Raw genomic sequence first — 15,481 nt, 5'->3', positions numbered from 1 at the left:
GTGTGGCATTAAAAGTTACTATAAATCTCCCCTTCCACACTTCTTCAAGCCAGCTGGAGTGAGACCTCCACAAAGTAGTTTTGTTGTGAGGTGGCATTGTGCCAGCTCCAGTATAACACTGCACAAGTGTATCACCTCATAAATCAGTAAGCGTGTCGGTGAATAGCTGTTTCAACAGTTTGTTGTGGTTTTGTTTCATGTTGTTTCTAAGTAAGTTTGAAGCTTTGATATGTCTCTGTGCTCTTTCTTGTGTCTGAGAGAAACCATTAGACAAATCATTCCGGCATGTCTGCTATCAATTTTAGTATATCCATCAGATTGACGTATATTAAAGTTTATACCTGTGGTCACGATAATATGTTATATTTGTGCCTAGATGGTGCTGTTGCTATTGGACACAAGTTCAGCAGTTAAAAGGGTTTAATACTTGGGGAGTAAAGGTATTAAGGGATATGTATCAACCTTGGCTCAAAGGTAACACTCTCGTCTCTGAGTCAGAAGATCAACGCACTCTCGAAACTTGAACATGTAATCTTGGCTGACCAATGTAGCACTGAGGGAGAACTGCATTGTCAGAGGTGTCGTCTTTCGGATGAGACACCAAACCAAGGCTTCGTTTGCCCTCTCAGGTGGACGTAAAAGATCCCTGATCTTATGTCATGGCCAGCATTCATTCCTCAACCAAAACCATAAATCTGGTTATTTATCTCATTGTTGTTTGTGGGACCTTGCTTCGAGCCAAAGGCGGGCAGAGGAAATGTTACAAGGACACCCTCAAAGCCTCCCTGATAAAGTGCGACATCCCCACTGCACCTGGGAGTCCCTGGCCATAGACCGCCCTAAGTGGAGGAAGTGCATTCGGGAGGGCACTGAGCTCCTCGAGTATCGTCGCCGAGAGCATGCAGAAATCAAGCCCAGGCAGCGGAAGGAGCGGAAGGGCAAACCAGGTTCCCTGCCCACCCTTTCCCTCAACGACTATCTGCCCCACCTGTGACAGAAACAGTGGTTCTCGTATTGGACTGTTCAGCCACCTAAGAACTCATGCTAAGAAACATAGAAACATAGAAAATAGGTGCAGGAGTAGGCCATTCGGCCCTTCGAGCCTGCACCGCCATTCAATGAGTTAATGGCTGAACATGCAACTTCAGTACCCCATTCCTGCTTTCTCACCATACCCCTTGATCCCCCTAGTAGTAAGGACTACATCTAACTCCCTTTTTGAATATATTTAGTGAATTGGCCTCAACTACTTTCTGTGGTCGAAAATTCCACAGGTTCACCACTCTCTGGGTGAAGAAGTTTCTCCTCATCTTGGTCCTAAATGGCTACCCCTTATCCTTAGACTGTGTCCCCTGGTTCTGGACTTCCCCAACATTGGGAACATGCTTCCTGCATCTAACCTCTCTAAACCCGTCAGAATTTTAAACGTTTCAATGAGATCCCCTCTCGTTCTTCTGAACTCCAGTGAATACAAGCCCAGTTGATCCAGTCTTTCTTGATATGTCAGTCCCGCCATCCCGGGAATCAGTCTGGTGAACCTTCGCTGCACTCCCTCAATCACAAGAATGTCCTTCCTCAAGTTAGGAGACCAAAACTGTACACAATACTCCAGGTGTGGCCTCACCAAGGCCCTGTACAACTGTAGTAACACCTCCCTGCCCCTGTACTCAAATCCCCTCACTATGAAACATAGAAAAGAGGTGCAGGAGTAGGCCATTCGGCCCTTCTAGCCTGCACCGCCATTCAATGAGTTCATGGCTGAACATGCAACTTCAGTACCCCATTCCTGCTTTCTCACCATACCCCTTGATCCCCCTAGTAGTAAGGACTACATCTAACTCCTTTTTGAATATATTCAGTGAACTGGCCTCAACAACTTTCTGTGGTAGAGAATTCCACAGGTTCACCACTCTCTGGGTGAAGAAATTCCTCCTCATCTCGGTCCTAAATGGCTTACCCCTTATCCTGAGACTGTATCCCCTGGTTCTGGACTTCCCCAACATTGGGAACATTCTTCCTGCATCTAACCTGTCTCACCCCATCAGAATTTTAAACGTTTCTATGAGGTCCCCTCTCATTCTTCTGAACTCCAGTGAATACAAGCCCAGTTGATCCAGTCTTTCTTGATAGGTCAGTCCCGCCATCCCGGGAATCAGTCTGGTGAACCTTCGCTGCACTCCCTCAATAGCAAGAATGTTCTTCCTCAGGTTAGGAGACCATAACTGTACACAATACTCCAGGTGTGGCCTCACCAAGGCCCTGTACAACTGTAGCAACACCTCCCTGCCCCTGTACTAAAATCCCCTCGCTATGAAGGCCAACATGCCATTTGCTTTCTTAACCGCCTGCTGTACCTGCATGCCAACCTTCAATGACTGATGTACCATGACACCCAGGTCTCTTTGCACCTCCCCTTTTCCTAATCTGTCACCATTCAGATAATAGTCTGTTTCTCTGTTTTTACCACCACAGTGGATAACCTCACATTTATCCACATTATACTTCATCTGCCATGCATTTGCCCACTCACCAAACCTATCCAAGTCACTCTGCAGCCTCATAGCATCCTCCTCGCAGCTCACACTGCCACCCAACTTAGTGTCATCCGCAAATTTGGAGATACTACATTTAATCCCCTCGTCTAAATCATTAATGTACAGTGTAAACAGCTGGGGCCCCAGCACAGAACCTTGCGGTACCCCACTAGTCACCACCTGCCATTCTGAAAAGTACCCATTTACTCCTACTCTTTGCTTCCTGTCTGCCAACCAGTTCTCAATCCATGTCAGCACACTACCCCCAATCCCATGTGCTTTAACTTTGCACATTAATCTCTTGTGTGGGACCTTGTCGAAAGCCTTCTGAAAGTCCAAATACACCACATCAACTGGTTCTCCCTTGTCCACTCTACTGGAAACACCCTCAAAAAATTCCAGAAGATTTGTCAAACATGATTTCCCTTTCACAAATCCATGCTGACTTGGACCTATCATGTCACCTCTTTCCAAATGCGCTGCTATGACATCCTTAATAATTGAATCCATCATTTTACCCACTACCGATGTCAGGCTGACCTGTTTTCTCTCTCCCTCCTTTTTTAAAAAGTGGGTTTACATTGGCTACCCTCCACTCCATAGGACCTGATGCAGTGTCTATGGAGTGTTGGAAAATGACTGTCAATGCATCCGCTATTTCCAAGGCCACCTCCTTAAGTATTCTGGGATGCAGTCCATCAGGCCCTGGGGATTTATCGGCCTTCAATCCCATCAATTTCTGCAACACAATTTCCCGACTAATAAGGATTTCCTTCAGTTCCTCCTTCTTACTAGACCCTCTGACCCCTTTTATATCTGGAAGGTTGTTTGTGTCCTCCTTAGTGAATACCGAACCAAAGTACTTGTTCAATTGGTCTGCCATTTCTTTATTCCCCGTTATGACTTCCCCTGATTCTGACTGCAGGGGACCTATGTTTGTCTTTACTAACCTTTTTCTCTTTACATATCTATAGAAGCTTTTGCATTCCGTCTTAATGTTCCCTGCAAGCTTCCTCTCATACTCTATTTTCCCTGCCCTAATCAAACCCTTTGTCCTCCTCTGCTGAGTTCTAAATTTCTCCTCGTCCCCGGGTTCGCTGCTATTTCTGGCCAATTTGTATGCCACTTCCTTGGCTTTAATGCTATCCCTGATTTCCCTTGATAGCCACAGTTGAGCCACCTTCCCTTTTTTATTTTTACGCCAGACAGGGATATATAATTGTTATAGTTCATCCATGCGGTCTCTAAATGTCTGCCATTGCCTATCCTCAGTCAACCCCTTAAGTATCATTCGCCAATCTATCCTAGCCAATTCATGCCTCATACCTTCAAAGTTACCCTTCTTTAAGTTCTGGACCATGGTCTCTGAATTAACTGTTTCATTCTCCATCCTAATGTAGAATTCCACCATATTATGGTCACTCTTCCCCAACGGGCCTCGCACAACGAGATTGCTAATTAATCCCCTCTCATTACACAACACCCAGTCTAAGATGGCCTCCCCCCTAGTTGGTTCCTCGACATATTGTTCTAGAAAACCCTTCCTTATGCACTCCAGGAAATCCTCCTCCACCGTATTGCTTCCAGAGTGGAAGCAAGTTTTCCTCGATTCCGAGAGACTGCCTATGATGATTTGTGCAAATTAGCTGTCATGTTTGCCTAGATTACAACAGTGACTACTTTAATTGTGAATTGCTTTAGGACATCCTGAAATTCTGAAAGGTACTATATATATACAAATCATTTCCTTATATGGAGAAAAGACAGAGAACTGGGATTAAAATAAGTCACCATGGCTAACAAAATGTCAGAGCAGGCTCGAGGAATAGAATAGCCCACTCCAATTCCTGTGTTCTTAGTTGCTGATGGTAGCCAGTGTGTGTGAGTGTACAGTATAGATTCACCAAGATGATACGAGGAATGAGAAACTATAGTTATGAAGAGAGACATGAGATTCTGGACTATATCCAAAAGAACAGAGGAAGCTAAGAGGGACTTGAATAAAGTTTTTTTTAAATTATAAAGGGTTTTGATATGGTGAATAGGGCGAGAAAGTTTCCTCTGGTTGAGGAGTCAGCGACAAGGGTTAATCAATTTAAAATTGTCCCAAGGAGTAAGAAGAGAGATTCTGAGCAATATCTTTACCTAGAAAGTTGTTGGAGCATGGGATGCTTTTCCACAGTGAGTATTTGAAACCGACACCATTGCATTTTTTCATTTGATTATTTGAAGCAGAGGTATCAGAAAGAAAGACTTGGATTTATATAGCGCCTTTCACAGCCACCAGATGTCTCAAAGCGCTTTATAGCCAATTATTTACTTTTGGAGTGTAGTCACTGGTCACTGTTGTAATGTAGGAAATGCGGCAGCCAATTTGTGCACAGCAAGCTCCCACAAACAGCAATGTGATAATGACCAGATAATCTGTTTTTTTGTTCTGTTGATTGAGGGATAAATATTGGCCAGGACACCGGGGATAACTCCCCTGCTCTTCTTTGAAATAGTGCCATGGGATCTTTTACATCCACTTGAGAGAGCAGACAGGACCTCGGTTTAACGTCTCAACCGAAAGACGGCACCTCCGACAGCACTGCACTGGAGTGTCAGCCTAGATTGTTTTATGCTCAAGTCCTTGGAGTGGGACTTGAACCCACAACCTTTTGATTCAGAGGCAAGTGTGCTAGCCACTGAGTTGCAGTTATGGTGTACGGGGAGTGAGTGGGACAGTAAGATTACTTTGGAAAGAACTGGCACAGATACGACGCCATTCTGTAAACTTTTCATGCTGTAAACTTGTTTGCTTCTAAAGTGGCCCAGCCTAGTGGTAAATCTGCTTCTGTGCACACCGTGTGAGATGCTGGGTTCTCATTAGCAATATAATGGAAATAACTTCTTGGAATGAGCAAATAATTGGGCAGCTCTTTACGCCTATCGAGAAGTACATGACAAAAATGTGTCGCACACATTTCCCTCGGCTTTAAATACACAAATTCATGCTGAAGTTAATTTGTGCGAGATAACACTTCTGTGTTTTTGTTGGAGCTCACCGCTGAGTGATGACAGAAGGAATGAACGAAACAATGTAGACAGCATCTGAATCCACTATTTTTCAGGGATAAAAGACACAAAAAAAAACATCTAATGGAGATGATGCGGAACATTTGGTATATCGTGGGGAGAAAGTGAAACAAACTTGTGCCAGAACTGAGGACTGCTGCACAAGATGTGTGGAGACTGAGAGGTATGGATCCATATCATGTGGAGGTTGGTTCCTCCCAGGAATTCTGTATCTCCAGCAATAGTCACCTTGAGGCACTTTAATTCTCCTTGAGCAGCAGGAGTGAAATGGGCAAGAGCTGCTATTTTTAATGAGTTGTTTCTAGTCCAACATAATTAAAGGGGCACCATCTTCATGAAAAAGATGCCTGTATTGTAAGCGTATTTCTGTGTGTTTGTAAGCTAGGCTCAGCTGGTAACATTCTTGATTCTGAATCAGAAAGCTGAGACTTGAGTACATAATCTATGCCATGGGCTACCCAAGCTTTTGGTTTTGTGGGCCTGAGAGGGACATATTATAAAGCTTCAGGGGCCACGTATAATGTTTAAGTTCATGTTCCGATTTACTTTATCTTGATGTTCTTATTTAAGATTTATTCAATAATAAGGCGACAGTGCTAAGAACAGGTCTTTCCCAAATTCCAGATCACAAAATTCAGCCACAATAAACCAATAAATAAGAATTATAAGCGCAAGAATGGATCGAGGCCGGAGCATTGAGAGGGGACAGGGAAGATTGGGGCCCAGAGGATTGGGGAAGAATGAAGAATGGATCGGGGCCGGAGGATTGGGGGGAAGGAGGGAAGATCGGGGCCGGAGCTGAGTTTCAAAAGACAGATTGCAAGGATTTGAGGGCTGCATGTGATCCATGGGTTGCCATGTGGAGAGTTCAGTGCAACACTGAGGGGGTGCAGCACTGTGAAAATGTCAGCCTTCAGATGAGATGTGAAACCGAGTTCCGGGAATGAGTATTAAAGGGGAAGGCGAGTTGGGGTGGAGGACTCCGATGCGGTTGGGAAACCCGGGAGATCAGGTTTATTATGACATTAAAGGCAGGGCCTGATTGACGTGGGAAGCCTCTGCTTTGCACTCACAGCCAACCAGATGGCGAAGTTGGCTGGCTGCAGGGGAGTAGGCTTGCAGCACTAGGCTGCAGAGAGGAGGGAGGAGGAATCAAATGGGGCTGAGGTTGGCCGGAGGAGGATAAAGGTGGGGGAGAGAGGGTCGGGGCCAGAGCATCAGTGGGGGAGGGAGGGAAGAATGGATTGGGGCTGGAGGATCGGGGTGGGGGGGAGGGGAATGGAAGAAATGAAGCAGGATGATTGGGAAGAGGCAGGGAAGCATCGGGGTCAGGCATCGGGGGTGGGGGGAAAGCATGGGGCCGGTCTGACGATCATTGGTCGGGGGGGTGGGTGGGGGGAAGGAGTGTCTGGGAAGATGATCAGAGGCCTCATGGGAGGGTGAGTCTCCAATAGCAAGGGGTGGGATAGGTAGGAACCCTGGATTCAGGAGGTAAGTGTAAAGGATTCAGGAGATAAGTGCTGGGGCCTCAAGTATTTACAATCTATATTAATGATTTGGATGAAGGGACCGAGTGTATTGTAGCCAAGTTTGCTGATGATACAAAGATGGGTGGGAAAACAAGTTGTGAGGAGGACACAAAAAATCTGCAAAGGGATATAGAGAGGATAAATGAGTGGGCAAAAATTTGGCAGATGGAGTATAATGTGGGAAAGTGTGAGGTTGTCCACTTTGGCAAGAAAAATAAAAAAGCTAATTATTATTTAAATGGAGAGAAATTACAAAATGCTGCAGTACAGCGGGACCTGGGGGTCCTTGTGCATGAAACACAAAAAATTAGTATGCAGGTACAGCAACTAATCAGGAAGGCAAATGGAATATTGGCCTTTATTGCAAGGGGGATAGAGTATAAAAGCAGAGAGGTCCTGCTACAACTGTACAGGGTATTGGTGACGCCACACCTGGAGTACTGCGTACAGTTTTGGGGACCGAAATTCACCATCCCTGAAGGGACGGCTATCACGTGGTTTGGGTGGCCGATCGATCGGCTGCCGCAGTCAGGTATTTTTCCCTCCCCGAGCCATATTCAGCTCGGGGGGGATTCCAGCGATGCGCACTTCCGCTGGAAATGGCGGGGTGAAGCCGCGGTGAAGGAAGGTTTGCAGCTGTGACCTCAGCAGCATGCAGGTTGCTGAAAAGCAGCCATGATAAGCGATATTCAGGAATAAAAGGGTAGGATTTTTCCCGGCAGTGCCCCTGCGAAGTTTTCCAGTCGGTGCACGAATGCGACACTACTGGAGTTTTGCTGCGATCGGGTCCGTTTGCCTTTTGAAGGAGTCAGTCCCAGATTTTTACTATGTGGGAGACTGTCCTTGAGGACCATGTGTGACGTGATATAGTGAGGGGGAAAGTTACTGTTATACTCATAATAAATGGTCAGACCGAGTACTGTGTGTAATGAGCAAGTGTGACCTTAGCTCTGTTATTGTAGTTCCAGACTGCAGGTACCTCGTGGGTGGCCTGCTTGTATACTGTGCTCCCAAGGGATGCTGGGATCCCTTGGGACTCCCAACAGGAAGGCCCTGTGGTGGACAGGTGTGATGCAGGTTACAAAGGGTTAAATACATAACATCACTCCCCCATGAAGTCAACAATACACTTATTTACAAAGTGAGAAGATCTGGGGCTTTGCGCTCCCTTGTCGATCGTCTCGATACAAATGCTGGTGTGGGTGGGTTGGTCAGTTCTTCACTGGGCTGTTGGGCAGCCGGCCGTGCCGGGCTGCTGGGGATGATGAGTTCGGTTTCGTGGTCAACTGTGATGTCAGTTGCCACTTGTGTGTGTGTTGGAGGGTCAAAGTTGATGGTGTCCTCTTCAGGTTGTACATAGCTGTTGGTGAACCGCAGTTTAATTTGGTCCAAGTGTTTTCTGTGCGTTTGTCCATTGGTCAGTTTGACCTGAAATACCCTACTCCCCTCTTTGGCTGTGACCGTGCCAGCGAGCCATTTTGGACCATGTCCATAATTGAGCACAAACACAGGATCATTGATCTCAATATCGCGTGACAAGTTTGCGCGATCATGGTACAAACTCTGTTGATGTCGCTTGTCCTCCACATGATCATGTAGATCAGGGTGGGTTCAGAAAGAGCCTTGTTTTAAGCGCCCTTTTCATGAGCAGCTCGGCTGGGGGAATCCCTGTGAGTGAGTGAGGTCTGGTGCAGTAGCTGAGCAGTACTCGGGACAACCGGGTCTGCAGGGAGCCTTCCAACATGTAAAGTGCTCTGGGACATTTCTGAGAGATGTTATAAGATGCTGCACAAATACAAGCCTTTCTTAGATCATGTCCAGTGCATCATCCTATAGTCACTTGCATGTCATTTCCACCTGATAAAAATGACACCGACTCTTTCCACCCTTACCAAACAAAAAGGTCCACCAATGCTTTTTCATAAGAACATAAGAATTAGGAACAGGAGTAGGCCATCTAGCCCCTCGAGCCTGCTCCGCCATTCAACAAGATCATGGCTGATCTGGCCGTGGACTCAGTTCCACTTACCCGCCCGCTCCCCATAACCCTTAATTTCCTTATTGGTTAAAAATCTATCTAACTGTGATTTGAATACATTCAATGAGCTAGCCTCAACTGCTTCCTTGGGCAGAGAATTCCACAGATTCACAACTCTCTGGGAGAAGAAATTCCTTCTCAACTGGGCATGATTTAAGTAAGACTTGTATTTGTGTAGCATCTTATAACATCGCTCAGAAATGTCCCAGAGCACCTTTCATTATGTTGGTGCCTCTTTAAAATATAAAATAATGATTTAATGCTATAAAAAAATGATTTTGTGCAGCAGAAATATGTGTTAATGGCATGTGTCAGTTGGGAACCTAACTCTGCGTGTGCATTCAAATGACGTGCTTAACACCAAATCCGCTTTTCCAATAATAGGATAATGTTGACAACAAAAATCGCATGAGTAAAGAATTGTGGTTGCATGGACATGCAGAAGCATAAAACATTGAGATCGTACTGTATAATTACTAACTAGTACTTTAGCCCGTTGTTAGCCTGAAGTTACTATTATTTTAAAATTATTAATCTGTTCATTTTAAATGTGTCAATATAGCATTTCATATACATTAATATGTCAAGTAATTATGCGGTGCAACGAAGGTTCACTAGATTGATTCCTGGAATGACAGGGTTGTCCTATGAGGAGAGATTGAGTAGATTGGGCTATACTCTGTGGAGTTTAGAAGAATGAGAGGTGATCTCTTTGAAACATACAAAATTCTGAGGGGGATTGACAGGGTAGATGCTGAGAGGTTGTTTCTGTCATGTATTCAACTATCATTGTAACCCATGTGTAAACTGACCTAAGTTGTACACCTTGAGAACATTGACCACAAGGGGGTGAACTTGTGGGAGACACTCCTAACCTGGACTTTCAGGTACAAAAGGGGAAGCTCCACCCACCTTCATCACTTGAGGTCTTGGTAATAAAGGTAACTGGTCACAGAGTGACCTTCTCTCAAGTATGGGCATCGTGTACATTTATACTGTATACTAAGGACATACCATTGGTGACGAGAAACTGGGATTCAAACCACGTGAGCATGGCCACTAGCAGCACAGAAGAGAGGTACTGTGTTGGTGATGATTGGGATGACCTTATTGAGAGACTACAGCAAAGTTTTGTCACTATTTTGTCACTAAGGAATGGTTGGGACAGGATTCGGCCGACAAATGCAGAGCTCATCTCCTGACGGTTTGTACTCCCTGATGAAGGACCTTCTGGCACCAGAGAAGCCAGCGGACAAGATGTTCGAAGAGCTCAGTAAGTTGATCAGGGAACACCTTAAGCCGGTGAGCAGCATGCACATGGCGAGACACCGGTTTTCCATGCAGCGGCGGCGAGAAGGGCAAAGCATTCCAGACTTCGTGGCTGATCTCCGGTGACTGGCGAGCCTATGTAAGTTCCCAGATGCACACAGAGCGGAGATGCTGCGAGACTTTTTTATTGAGGACATCGGGCACGCTGGGGTTTTCAGGAAACTGATTGACACCAAAGACTTGACCTTGGAAGCGGCAGCTCTGATAGCCCAGACATTTATCTCGGGGGAAGAAGAGACCAGAATGATGTATGACAAAAATCTTGGCTCAAATGCGGCAAACTACCAGGGAGTCAACATTGTTCACGCGGCACACAGTTCTCTAGGCAGACAAGGGCAATCAGACATGCCCCAGCATGTAGTCGAATACAAAGGGGGAATTCAACAGAGATAATGGCTAGCTGAACGGTGATTCATGCCATCGCAATGGACAATGCGGCCAGTAATGGGGCCATCAACACCTGTTAATGGTGCGCTTAAGGACAGTTACAGAGACAGTCAGAGACAATCGACTGGTAATGGAGCTTTTGTCTCCAACAACGGGGCCTTCAGCTCATGCTGGAGGTGTGGAGGCAAACACCTAGCCAGAGCTTGCAGGTATCAGCAATATACCTGCAGAAACTGCAATGTCAGCGATCACTTGGTGCGTATGTGCAGGAAGCCTGCAGCCAGGTTGATGTACGAGGAGGACGGGCCCGATGTAAACCCTACGAGGCCAAATGAATACTGGGGGAAATCGCTGGAAACTGAAGTTCAGCGAGTTCATGTGGAGCATATACACAGTTCATATACCAGGACGCCACCGATAATGATGAAAGTGCTCCTCAATGGCATCCCAGTATTAATGGAGCTAGACACGGGGGCCAGCCAGTCCCTGATGAGTATCAAACAGTTCACAAGGTTGTGGGTGTCCAAGGCCAGGAGGCCAAATTATCGCTGATTGACGCACAGCTACGGACATATACAAAGGGGATCATTCCGGTGCTAGGCAGCGCCACGGTAGTCGTGACCCACAAAGATTCCGAGAACAGGTTGCCACTCTGGATTGTCCCGGGGGACGGTCCCACATTACTGGGGAGGAGTTGGCTTGCTGTCATGAACTGGAACTGGGGCGATGTCAATGCAATTTCTTCTGTGGACCGAGTATCATGCTCACAGGTCCTGGACAAATTTGACTCATTATTTCAACCCAGCATCGGCACTTTCATGGAGGCCAAGGTAGTGATTCACATAAACCCGGACGCCAGGCTAGTACACCACAAGGCCAGAGCGGTGCCGTACGTGATGCGGGAAAAGATAGAATGTGAATTGGACCACCTTGTTAGGGAAGGCATCATCTCGCCAGTCGAATTTAGTGACTGGGCGAGCCCGATTGTGCCGGTGCTCAAGGCGGATGGGTTGGTGACAGCCCGTCAGATTAAAGTCTGGACAGATGAAGATCTGCTATTCTCTTTAGTTAAGAGATATGTCCTGAATGGGGACTGGGCAGCCACGTAGAGGGCATGCCCCGAGGAATTCAAACCGTTTCATAGGCGCAAGGATGAACTCTTGATTCAGGCCGATTGCCTACTGTGGGGAAACCGAGTAGTTATGCCCCAGATGGGCAGAGAGGTGTTTATCAGAGAACTTCACAATGAGCACCCGGGCATTGTCATGATGAAGGCAATTGCCAGGTCACACGTTTGGTGGCCAGGGATAGATGCAGACCTGGAACATTCGCAGGTGCAACACGTGTGCTCAACTGGGCAACGCACCCAAGAAAGCCCCCCTTAGCCCCTGGTCCTGGCCCGGCAAGCCATGGTCACGCATTCATGTGGACTATGCAGGTCCTTTCATGGGAAAAATGTTTTTGGTTGTAGTTGACGCCTACTCCAAATGGATTGAGTGTGCCATTTTAAATTCAAGCACATCCTCTGCCACAGTAGAAAGTCTACGGGCAATCTTTGCCGCCCATGGACTACCAGATGTCTTGGTCAGCGACAATGGCCCATGTTTCACAAGCACTGAATTCCAGGACTTCATGGCAGGCAATGGAATCAACCATGTCAGAACGGCACAGTTCAAGCCGGCCTCAAACGGCCAGGCGGAACGAGCAGTGTAGATAATCAAACAGAGGCTGCTCAGAATCCAAGAGGGTTCCCCACAAAGCCGCTTATCACGCTTCCTGTTGGCCAATAGATCCCGACCACACTCGCTCACAGGGGTTCCACCCGCAGAGCTGCTAATGAAAAGGACGCTCAAAACCAGGTTATCCCTTATACCACCCCACTGTGAAAGAAATTGTTGAGAGCAGGTGTCAGTCACAATGTGACTACCATGACAGGAATGCGAGGGCGCGATGTATTGATGAAAATGACCCTGGTTTTGTCCTTAATTACACTGCAGGGCTAAAATGGCTTGCAAGCACTGTGATTGCCAAAGAGGTAGTTAAACTTACCAATGGACAAATCTGCTGCAAACCCGTGGATCAAACTAAAAGGAAGTTCAGCAATCCCATAGAAGAAGCAGAGGAAGAACACGACGTAGAGTTTACTCCACCACAGGTGACCGAACACCGGAACCAAGTGGAGGAGAGCCCAGTCACTGTGGGCAGTCCGGACAGGCCTGAGGCACTGCAAACAGCAGACACTCAGGCCAGCGCCCAACAACTGGAGCCCCAACTCAGGCGCTCTACAAGGGAGCGTAAACCACCAGAGAGACTTAACCTATGATCCCAATAAGACTTTGGGGGGAGGTGATGTCATGTGTTCAACTATCATTGTAACCCATGTATAAACTGACCTAAGTTGTACACCTTGAAAACATTGACCACAAGGGGGTGAACTTGTGGGAGACACTCCTAACCTGGACTTCCAGGTATAAAAGGGGAAGCTCCACCCACCTTCATCACTTGAGGTCTTGGTAATAAAGGTAACTGATCACAGAGTGACCTTCTCTCAAGTATGGGCCTCGTGTGCATTTATACTGTATAGTAAGGACATATCATTGCTTCCCCTTTTATACCTGAAAGTCCAGGTTAGGAGTGTCTCCCACAAGTTCACCCCCTTGTGGTCAATGTTCTCAATGTGTACAACTTCGGTCAGCTTATACATGGGTTACAATGATAGTTGAATACATGAGAGTTTCCCTGGCTGGAGAGTCTCGAACTCGTGGTCACAATCTCAGGATAAGGGGTTGGCCATTTAAGACTGAGATGAGGAGGAATTTCTTGACTCAGAGGGTTGTAAATCTTTTGAATTTTCTACCCCAAACGGCTGTGGATACTGAATCGTTGAGGATATTCAAGGCTGACATGGATACATTTTTGGATTCCAAGGTAATTAAGGGATATGGGGATAGGGCGGGAAAGTGAAGTTGAGATCGAAGATCAACCATGATCCTATTGTATGGTGGAGCAGGCTCGAGGGGCCGTATGGCCTACTCCTGCTCCAAATTCTTATGTTCTTATTACATTTGCACTTCAGAAAATATATTTTGCCATGATGGAAACAGTTTCTTCCCCTTAACTTACTAATTTCTAATCTAAAAACCTCATTAATTGTATCTACTTCAATGCAAGTATAGGAAATAAGGCAGCTGAGCTGAGAGCACAGATTGACATTTGGTAGTACGATATAGGTATTATTGAGACATGGCTGAAAGATCATCATAGGCAGTCCCTTGAAATCAAGGAAGACTTGCTTCCACTCTAAACGTGAGTTCTTAGATGACTGAACAGTCCAATATGGGAATTACAGTCTCTGTCACAGGTGGGTGTTAAGTATTGATGCTTGGGGTCAATAGACACCAGGGGGCGCCACTGTCAGAGGTCATCGGGCTATACACACGTGTGCATGGGCCCTGTGGGTGCAAATAAAGTTGATCCAGGTTTGCACCTGAGTGAGTTTACAGTAAGAAGTCTTTTGAGACATTTGGCGACGAGGTAACTTAAGAACCTTCGTATGAACAATGGACACCATTGGAATTCTGGAGAGGTTCGTGGATGGCGAGGATTGGGCGGATTTTATCAACCGGCTGGATCAGTATTTCGTGGCCAACAAAATGGAGGAAGCTGGTGACACACATAGGCACAGGACGGTTCTCCTCACCGTTTGTGGTCCAAATATTTATGGCCTCATAAAGAATCTTCTCTCGCCTGTACGTCCAATGGACAAAGAGTATGGGGATTTGGGCACTCTGGTGTGTGAACATTTCAAGCCAAAAGAGGGGATCATCTTCTCATGCTATCGCTTCTATATACATGTTCATGCCGAGACCAGGATGTGACGGGATTTGTCACCGACCTAAGACGTCTAACTGAGCTGTGTAAGTTCGGAAACGCATTGTGTGATGTATGTAGCACTCAAATCACGAACTCCACACAGTCTGGTGTTGTAGTAACTGCTGTGACCTTAGTCCTTTATTGTGTAACTCCAGAGTGCCTCTCAGGTGTGGTGGGCAGCCTTTTATACTCTGTCTAGCAAGTACTTTCAGGTCTCCCACCACAGTGCCCTCTGTGGCGCATCATTGTACTTATACATTTAATGTACCTGGACAATACATAACATCTCACTTCCCCCCCCCAGTTCCAAAAGCCATTGCCGGTGACCTCGGCCTTGTTCGTCCTGGTTGATTTGTGAGTGAGAGTCCATGACCATCCACTTCCCTCTTCTCCCCCATGTAGAGATTATGCTTGTGATCCGGTGCAAGCATGTGATATTTGCAGTCCTTACATGGGTGATAAAGTACACGAGTATAACCTCCAACAGCAAGCAGGTAGACATAGACAGTACATTTGTATGGTACATATATTATGTGGTACAGATGTTATGTCGAAAGGTTGCAGGTACACTGAACAGTTATTTAATCCCAGCTCCTCTGGGTGAGGTACGGTGGCAGTATACAGCCCCTTTTTGCCCGAGGTAATGGGCTGCGCTGAGACAGGGTATCGCAACTGGTGCGTTGCCTCTGTTCTCAGAAAGTAGTTGCCTTGGT

The sequence above is a fragment of the Pristiophorus japonicus genome, chromosome 7, assembly GCF_044704955.1.
Source record: "Pristiophorus japonicus isolate sPriJap1 chromosome 7, sPriJap1.hap1, whole genome shotgun sequence".
Lineage (NCBI taxonomy): Eukaryota > Metazoa > Chordata > Chondrichthyes > Pristiophoridae > Pristiophorus > Pristiophorus japonicus.
The sequence above is the reverse complement of the archived record's forward strand: the minus strand, read 5'-3'. Positions refer to the sequence as shown.